The sequence below is a fragment of the Mesoplodon densirostris genome, chromosome 3 (assembly GCF_025265405.1).
Source record: "Mesoplodon densirostris isolate mMesDen1 chromosome 3, mMesDen1 primary haplotype, whole genome shotgun sequence".
Classification (NCBI taxonomy): domain Eukaryota; kingdom Metazoa; phylum Chordata; class Mammalia; order Artiodactyla; family Ziphiidae; genus Mesoplodon; species Mesoplodon densirostris.
In genome coordinates this window covers 15000489-15010061 of record NC_082663.1, presented here as the reverse complement: position 1 = coordinate 15010061, position 9573 = coordinate 15000489, and the positions used below count along the sequence as shown (strand labels likewise).

The 9573-nt window shown below is 44.3% G+C and overlaps 1 pseudogene; it reads right to left on the bottom strand.

Moving 5' to 3' along the window:
- Positions 1-404: 404 nt before the first annotated feature.
- LOC132486712 (cell division cycle protein 20 homolog) lies at positions 405-1892 on the bottom strand (annotated as a pseudogene).
- Positions 1893-9573: the final 7681 nt, after the last annotated feature.

The window sequence follows — 9573 nt, the reverse complement described above, 5'->3', positions numbered from 1 at the left end:
TACCGTTAAATATATATATATATATATATATATATATATATATATATATATATATATATATATATATATATATGAGTAATTAATACAAAGCTTCAGTATTTAATGTCACAAGAATTTTGGCTTTTTATATTCCATGAACTGTTTTGTGAGTATGTTGTTTCTTCTAAACAGTGAATGGCAGGAAAGAAATACAGATAAATTTGGTAATGTATTCAAGCATACCATAAAGTACACAATTTTTGAAAATCATTTATAAGACAAATGGCAAATTAAGTTTTAGGATACTGAACATTCAAGGCAAGGTCGCATATTAGGATCTTTTTTTTTTCTTTAAGAGGGAGATGTGACTTTATTCGAAAAGTAAAAAAAAAAAAAAAGCACAAAAAACTGAGATGAGTTGGTCCTTAACAGATGCCTTGGTGGATAAGGCTGCTTTTGGCTGTGTTGGCCTTCTCCCTCTCCCGCTGCCGGGCAGGGTCCAACTCAAAGCAGCGCCACAGCTGCAGGGTCTCATCTGCTGCTGCTGATGCCACTGTAGCCCCATCTGGGCTCATGGTCAGACTAAGGACCTGGGCTGTGTGACCTTTCAGCTCAGCCACCTTGGCCATGGTTGGGTACTTCCAAATCACCAGCTGGTTCTGGGCAAAGCCATGGCCTGAGATGAGCTCCCTGTAGTGGGGAGACCAGAGGATGGAACACACCTGGGAATGGGCATCCACAGCACAGCCCCAGAGCAGACGCTCCAGATATGAATGTGTCGATCACTTGTGCCCCCTCCAGTTGCCAGGACATTGGGCTGCCAGGGACACCAAGCTACAGCCTTGACAGCTTCTTGATACTGGGTGAATGTCTGCAGAGGAACCCAGCCACCCTCTCCAGGAGCACTAGGCCACACTTTGACCAAGTTATCGTTGCCGCCACTGGCTAAATGTCATCCATCTGGGGCCCAGCGCAGACCACACGCTTCCTGGCTGTGGCCACTCAGTGTGGCCACATGGTGTTCTGCTACCCGAACATCATGGTGTGGGATGTGACCAGAGAGTGAGCCACTACACAGGATATAGCTATTCCAACTGAGGGAGCCCACTCGGGCAGAATGGTCATGTTTCGAAGCCGTTTCTGCTGTTGCACATCCCATAGCTGCACCTCAGCACTGCTGGTACCCACAGCCAGATAGTTGCTCTCCTTGATCGAAGCCACAGAAGATGTATAGTCCCCAGGCTGCTGCATTACAGCAGCTGCAGGATGTCACCAGAGCTAGCACTCCACAAATACACACTGTTGTCCAAAGCCGCAGCCAGTATATTCCCAGAGCTCCAATCCACAAGGTTCAGGTAGTAGTCAATCCGGATTTCAGGGGCATCCAGGATCCTGTCTGGCAGGGAAGGAATGTAACTGCTGGTCTTCCTGCTGGAGCTGGGCGTGGCCTTCTGGCTATAGAGTACTTTCAGTCTGTTCTGGTAACCCTCTGGGGCATTTTGTGGTTTTCCACTGAGCCGAAGCATCTTGGCTTTCTCCACATGAAAACCGTTCAGGTTCAAAGCCTATGCTTTCTGATGTTCCTTCTTGGTGGGCGGCTGACTGTCTTCGGGCTGCTTCTCCTTGCTCGGGAGGAAGCTAGCGACCTCCATCTGGGAAGCACTGCGACGGGGGATAGAGAGATCGCCGCCAGGTTTGCTGGGAGTGGTCTGAATCTTGGAGCTGGATTTGCCGGGAGTTCGGCCCCGGGGTTCTCCCGGCGCTGTGGGATCGGTTGGCTGCCCTCAGAGGCGAGGGGCCCGGCCCGAGGCTTCCTGCGTTTTGCGCTGCCAGCGCGCAGGGGCTGCGTGGGGCATGGGTGTATCCGGCTGCAGCAGTGAGTGCAGGTCACCCTGGAACGCCAACTGGGCCATGGGAGCCTCCCCGGATCGCTCGGCCCAACCGCCTCTCACCGCCAGGTCAAAGCAGGCTGCGATCCCAGACCCCAGGATCAGCATTAAATGTTTGCATCTAGAAAAGAAAATGATTGTAATAGTTTTAAAGATATTACAGGCTCTAATTTGCTTGTATTTTACAGACTTCGAAAAACACTGAAAGGTTTGTTTATAAAGGCTTCCAGATGATACTTTTTTTTTTTTTTTTTTGGCTGCATTGGGTCTTCGTTGCTGCGCGCGGGCTTTCTCTAGTTGCAGCAAGCAGGGGCTACTCTAAATTGCGGTGCATGGGCTTCTCATTGTCATGGCTTCTCTTGTTGCGGAGCACAGGCTCTAGAGCGCGGGCTCAGTAGTTGTGGTGCGTGGGCTTAGTTGCTCCGCGGCATGTGGGATCTTCCCGGACCAGGGCTCGAACCCGTGTTCCCTGCATTGGCGGGCAGACTCTCAACCACTGCACCACCAGGGAAGCCCCAGATGATACTGTTATGACAGAGGGAATACAGAGACAAAAACTAGACAGGAAACATTCAGAGCCCCTTTTACAAATAGGGAGTCACTAGGCTGGAATCTCATCTCCAAAACTGACCAGCCACACAAAGGTCAAGCTACTTTCTCAGGGCAGCCCAGAAGCTTGAGAAGATTCCCAGAATTCCTGGACAGTGAAGCACAATTTCCCAGAGGAGGAGCCCACGGCTCCCCTTCTTCCGGCCTCGGTGCCTTCACCCTCTCCTCCCCGCTCCCACCGCGGGACTGTGCCTCCTTACACGGGATTTAACTTACGTGCATGTAAAAGAAAATAAACATCTTACACTGAAATATAAAAATGTTGGAAGTTGTGGAATAAAGTGAATTCCCTCCTCACCTCAGAATGTTTACAGATCTAGTGGCCTTTACACATAATGACATCACATCATGTCGTTATCAGTACTGTTAGACTTTTTGGCAGGAACTGTGATTTACTCATCTTAACACATAGATTTGAATGGATTTGCTATTAGAAATGATAAAAGATCCCTTTAGACTCTGGAGACTGCGTTTAGGAATAAAACTAAAAGAGCATGTTAGTAATTCATCATTACCAAGATACACAGGAACAATGAATGAAAAACATGAAGTGCTGGGACCCTTGTAGTTTAGATTTCCAGGCTAGATTAACTTTCTGAAAGCAAAGGCCACTTTTCTCCTAAATGACATGCATCCGTTTCCCTGGAGCTGGGTGAGTGTTGCTCATGCTGCATTTAGACTCTACCCCATTGTCACAGAAAATTCTAGCGAAAGTCTGCCTGCGGTGCCATTGTGTATTTGAACATTCGCTACAATGCTGTTTTTTATGGCAAAACACACACACACACACACACACACACACACACACGATGTTAGAGCGTCTCATAACTTAAGCTTTTGTTCCTAAATAGAAATAAATTCCCGAAAATTTCTTTCGGGAGAGACCTCACTTCTGCACAAGATGCTTTGCGTATACTGATTGGTGAAGCAGTTTCCTTGAAAATAACCCAGTTTCTTCATCGGATTTGGGAACTAGCATAAGTAAAATCACTGGCAAACAAAGCTTGAAATAATTTTTCCTCCATTTAATCTCTCTTAACTGGACCGTTTGATTTATGAATAGAGTAATCATAATGCAGACTCTGTTTGGGGAAAAAGCATATGTAAGTGACTGGAAAGGACTGAACGTATCTTCACAGTATATTAACTCTCATGTATGATATACTCACAGTAGCTACTAAACCGTGCGGATAGTTCTGCTTCAGAGTTGCTCTTTTTTCTTTTTTTTTTTTTTTTTTTTTTTGCGGTACGCGGGGCTTCTCACTGTTGTGGCCTCTCCCGTTGCGGAGCACAGGCTCCGGACGCGCAGGCTCCGTGGCCATGGCTCACGGGCCCAGCCGCTCCGTGGCATGTGGGGGTCCTCCCGGACCGGGGCACGAACCCATGTCCCCTGCATCGCCAGGCGGACTCTCAACCACTGCGCCACCAGGGAAGCCCCCAGAGTTGCTCTTAAACTCACCCAACTTACTCAATGGAGCTTGGGCATCTAGAACTGAAATACAATGCACAGTAAAAAACTATCGTACAACAGCATGGTACCTTGACCACAGGGAGGGAAAGTAAACACAAGAACAGTAGGACCGCAGTCACTTCCACTGGCAGATCTAAGTTTCAGGGAAATGCTGGCTTGATTGCACTATTCTTCTTTTTTAATTAAAAAAAAAATCTACAACCAACCTGTCAGTTTACAGCCCTGGAAAGATTTTTGTAGCCAAAATACAAACTTCCCAGTGGAGCTAAAGGCTCTCTCACACGTAAGTCAATCAGCATAAATAGCTCTTTTCAATAAAATTAGTATTAATATGTCTTTGAATATATGGTTATTTAGCAAAGATTATTATTGTTTCTTGATAGAGAGGTCATTAAAATGAAGGGTTTTTTCCTAAAATTAATGAGCAAAAATTACCAGATTGTACTATTAACACATCGACTCCAAATAAGATACACTGGAACTATTGATAATTTGAATGGCTGAAGCTTTTAAGATGTTTGAAATTCTTTGTAGTTCTCACTCCTATAATCCTTCATGCATCTAGTTGTTGCTCTTAATTCAACTGAAAAGATGAAAGGTTTTCCCAAAATATAGACTAAGTGCAGGGAAGAAGTGATTTTCTTGTTTCTCTCTCTCTCTCTCTTTTGTTTTTTTTTTTAACATCAAGGTGGGAACAAGTACTGGTTTTAATTTTAAATAATTCTTCAAAATATTTGTGAAAATGTTTATAAACAGTAAAAATCAACAATTAAAAAAGGGGGTGGGGAAGAAAAAGAATTCACAGTTACCTAGCGGGGGAAAGCCCTCTGGAAAGAGTTTCAGCACATCGACCCCCATTAAGGAAAAATATTGAGCGAGTGATTGAATGGGGGAAACGTGAACACAGATTTCATCATAAATATCAGTAAGCCAATATCAGATCCTTGGTAACCAACAGGACCGCGGGTGGGGAGATTCTTGTTTGGGGCTGGAATGGAAACCATGTCAGATCGTATATGCTGCTTGCTTCATCTGAACTTAGATTGTTGGTTTCTGTTCAGAATTAAATGATAGTTTGATAGTCTTCCAGAAACAAGGTTCTAGACTATCCACCAAGCTCACCTCTCCATCCACTGCCTTCAGCTTTAGCGCAGAGGGGTAAGTCTGCTAATCCCACAATTCTCGATGAAGACCTGTGGCTGTGAATTCTGAAGGTGATTTCCCCTTTTTCTCTTACAGCCCCAAAGATTGTTTCCTAGCTCGTGCAGCCCACATAGGTTGACACAGAACCCAGGTGCCTCGGGTGGGGTTTAGTCTACTCTCCCACTTTTGAGAGAAGCAGTGTAACTCACTGCCTTCACCTACTCCGGTTTCCACCACGAATCTGTTCCTAGACCCCAAAGAATGGATGAAATGAACTGTGTAGTCAGGATGAAAGAACAAAGAAACAACCTTCCATTTCCATCTCTTTCTTCCTCCAGCCAGTTTATTAATAAATTATCATCTACAGAGCATTTACCACTAGAATACCTAGCCATTTTTATGAATGGCAAGACTAGAGAAAAAGCCCCCATATTAGGAAAGTAATATGGACCTAAAACCTGATGGTAAACACACAGCACTTCTCTGCTAGTGTGTAGCAAGCATGCCTTTCCGTCCTGGTTAAAAGCTACCAACTTGTAAAACAGTTCAATAGGAAACTTTCACTTTGAAATTGTGATACTGGATTGTCAGTGCTAGAGGAACAATTTCAGATGGTTTTGCCCCAAATGAACCATTTTACCAACAACCATTAACTATCTCCACACTGATAATCATGCAGGTATGTTTGTCAGCAGCCCTGATCCCTTGAATAAATGTTACTGAGCCCACTATTTAAAGCAACCCTCTGGTCAATCCTTTGGCAAAGCAATGAAAAAGTTTACAGTCAAGCATGGCCCTCTAGTGCCTGTTTTGCAGGTCTATTGTTTCATGTTACTAGGTTTGCTAAAAGTACGCTTTGCATGTTGGCAATAAGCATTTTCTCACCTCAACCTAGTACCTTGCTATTTATCACCTGTGCTGAGAATGTGCAGACCTCATGTGATGCAAAACCATGCCAACATCTATTAAAGGGAAACCAATTAGAAGAAACTTAGCCATCAGTTAGGCCCTTCCTCATGGGAGGCACTGGCAAGTAACACTGAGAGACAGTGTGTTCTTGTTTCAGCGTACAGACAGGCATCTGATTATCTGGCTTTGAATCCCAGTTCTTATGAAAGTGTCTAAACTTCAGATCCCAGTTCTATAAAATGTGGATGACAATAATAGTATTTACCTTCTACCTTGAGCTGTTGTGAAAACAAATTAATAGGACAATGAATGTGGTAAGTTAGCATGGTACCCGGCACATAAATGCTGAAGAAGTGCTAGCTAGCATTACCGGCAAAAAGACCTACCACTTTATTTATTTATTTATTTTTAACATCTTTATTGGAGTATAATTGCTTTACAATGGTGTGTTAGTTTCTGCTTTATAACAAAGTGAATCAGTTATACATATACATATGTCCCCATATCTTCTCCCTCTTGCATCTCCCTCCCACCCTCCCTATCCCACCCCTCTAGGTGGTCACAAAGCACCGAGCTGATCTCCCTGTGCTATGCAGCTGCTTCCCACTAGCCACCCGTTTTACGTTTGGTAGTGTATATATGTCCATGCCACTCTCTCGCTTTGAGACCGACTGCTTTAGAAAGGAACTGGAAAAGTCTCAGTACTGGCTCCAGTGGGACGTTGGAGGCCCACACTTATCATGGCAGCCTCAGCACCTTCCCTTTAAGTTCTTCCCCCTAGCTAGCCACAGAAAAGGGTTGAGTTGAATCAAGGGTTTCCACTGGCTTTGAACAAAGGTTGGCAGAAGTCACGGGGCCTCCATCCCTCCCGTCCTCATTGGCTTCCATCCATATTGCGCCAAGTGCCACATCAACAGGATGCGGAGTCATCTTCCGTGGTCCCAGCTGGCTCTGATTGTGCTATAATGACTTGGCTACTGCAGATGCTAGGATGAAATCATGTCTCAGCTTCACCTCTTGGATGCAATGTTGTTTATATTTGCCCAATACTTCCCCCCTCCCCTTGGGTCTTTTAAAGATCATGCCAAAGGCTTTGTTTCTTTTACCTGAATAAAGTCTTCCATTAAAATCATTGAGAACAGTTAGTCTTCCTGATACTTTGCAGATCTGGAAGAGAGTTTTCACAGCTACATAGTCTTTCCCTCCCCAGAGTCTGGCTTCACACTGAGCGAAAGTGATCCTTCTAAAAAATCTAAACCAGATCATGCCACTCCTGTGTTCCAAAAACCAGAGTCCTTAGACGGCTTACAGGCACTAACATAATCTCCACTTAGCCCCACTTCCTCTTCCTCTACTCGGTTCCTGGCTCCCTTGCTTGTCTTTGCATACCCGCAAGTACACTCCTACCTCAGGGCCTTTGCACCTGCCCTTCCCACTGCCTGGAATGCTCTTTGCCCCATTTATCTGTGTAGCTCAATTCCTTGCTTCCTTCTGGTCTCAACCCAAATGTCACCTTATCAGGCAGGCTTTCTTCTAGTATTCTATATCAGACAGAACTCTCCTTCTCACCCCTCCCTCTTTCCTTTTACTCTGCATGCATCACCACCTTGCATATTATATACTCACTGAGTTTTTGGCTGGCTCCTGCACTAAAATAGAAAGTTGATAAGAAAGCATCTACTTTGTTTGCCACTGTACCACCAGCACTGAGACCCCTGAAGGCGTTCAGTAAGTGCTCAATAGATGGTTATTAAATGTTAAAAGAACTACTCCCTAGGGCACTCAGCAGCGATCAGATCTCTCATTCTAATCTGCCTATTTACCCAACAGACGGCATTGCTAATATCCTTCTTGTCAGTCTAGTTAGTGTTCTTAACCTTCTTGGATTCTTTTAAGGTCCTTCTGTGCTTCCCACACATGACTCCACATTTCTTTTTCACCAGTATTCTGGGACACATTATATCACTCTCTACTCCCTGATTCTTTTTTTTTTGTAATAATCTACAGAACATTGTTTCACGAATTGTTTAAAAGCACCCCACTCATAACCACGAACCTACTGCGTTCATTATGTATATTCTTGGTGCACACGGGCAGCAGTCCTTCTTTGGTTTTGCCTCAGCGTTTTGTACGTGCTCTGCAGCTCTGAGGTACAATGAGCTGCTAGCAAGATGCAGTATCTATACACAGACAGCTATGGTTGTATAAAGCCAAGCCGAGATCCTATGGGTACAAAGATCCTATAGGTCTAAAGCCAAGAAGTTGGATGTTTGAGTTGAGTTGTATCTTGCTTTCCAGTTCTTTCTTAAAAGCATTGACAAAGCCTCAGTTTGGTGGCTAATATGGACTTTAAATGTCTCTGAGGAAGATGAGGAGGCAACAGGACAAAGAGGCGGACAGGGTCCCCTTGTTAAAGGAAAGAGAAGCTGATTCTTCTCACCATAACTTTCAAATAACAATAAAGAGAAACGTATCGGGAAGAACGATAACAAAGAGAAGAGGGAAATCTGGAAGAAATGATAATAACAGAATGGACATTGGTTTTATGGTTTTCATTCATAAACACGCTAGAAAATTCTGGATCTAACCGGTACTAGTCCTCATCCTGTTTCTTCTATTCTTTCTATTGGCAAGACTGCTTTACTCTTCTAGAACTGCCCGGTCCTGGGGAGAAGATAAAGAAGAGAGAAGACCTGAATTCCCTCAGGCCCTCCAGGGACACCCTACCTGGCTTAGAAACCTCTATGTCCTACTAGCTGTGCATCCTTGGGCAAGTTACTCAACTTCTCCCTGCCTGATGGGGATAAGAGTAGTATTTGCTCCTGTGTCAGACAGGAATAATGGTAGCAGTATCTGCTTCTTAGGGGTATGGGAAGGATTACATGAGTTAATGCAAAGCCCTAGAATAAGGCTTGGTACATTGAAAGTGACCGATAAATGGTAGCTAATATTCCCAACAGCTTAGGAATTTCTTTGCTTCTTATTCATGAATTTAAGGTCAGGGATTCAGTATCTGTATTGACTTTAAAGCAACAAAAGTACTCTCTTCTCCTAACTTCAACTATGTAGCCTTCACCCAGAGGCAAAGCCACCCAACCACTCTCTAGACTGGGGATGGCTCTGCTCAAATGGAACCTCTTTTCTGGCACGACCAATCCCAGGGGAAGCGAGTCTTACTCCAGATGGTGTATATGTGAAAGATGGCGTGCTATTTAGAATCCTGATCATGAGACAGTGTTGAAAGTGGTTAAACTTGGGGATTTTTCTGGAAATGGATCTACTCAATCCATTTTTCTGGAAATGGATCTACTCGATCCATTTTATCTCTGGACCTACCGATTAGTGTAATTAAGACTCTGTCATAAGAAAAAAAAAGGAGTCCATCATAAAGGCTTAATACAGGTGTGTCTCAGTACCTAGACCCTTAGCCATAAAGAAAATACAAAAATTCTGAAAGAAACTATAGAGGAAGGCCTTAGCTCAGTTCCTCCACCATATGTTTCCCCCTACCCAGATGGCCCTGAATGGAATGAATCAGATGAGTGGGGCACAGCTCTTGACAAACAAACCACC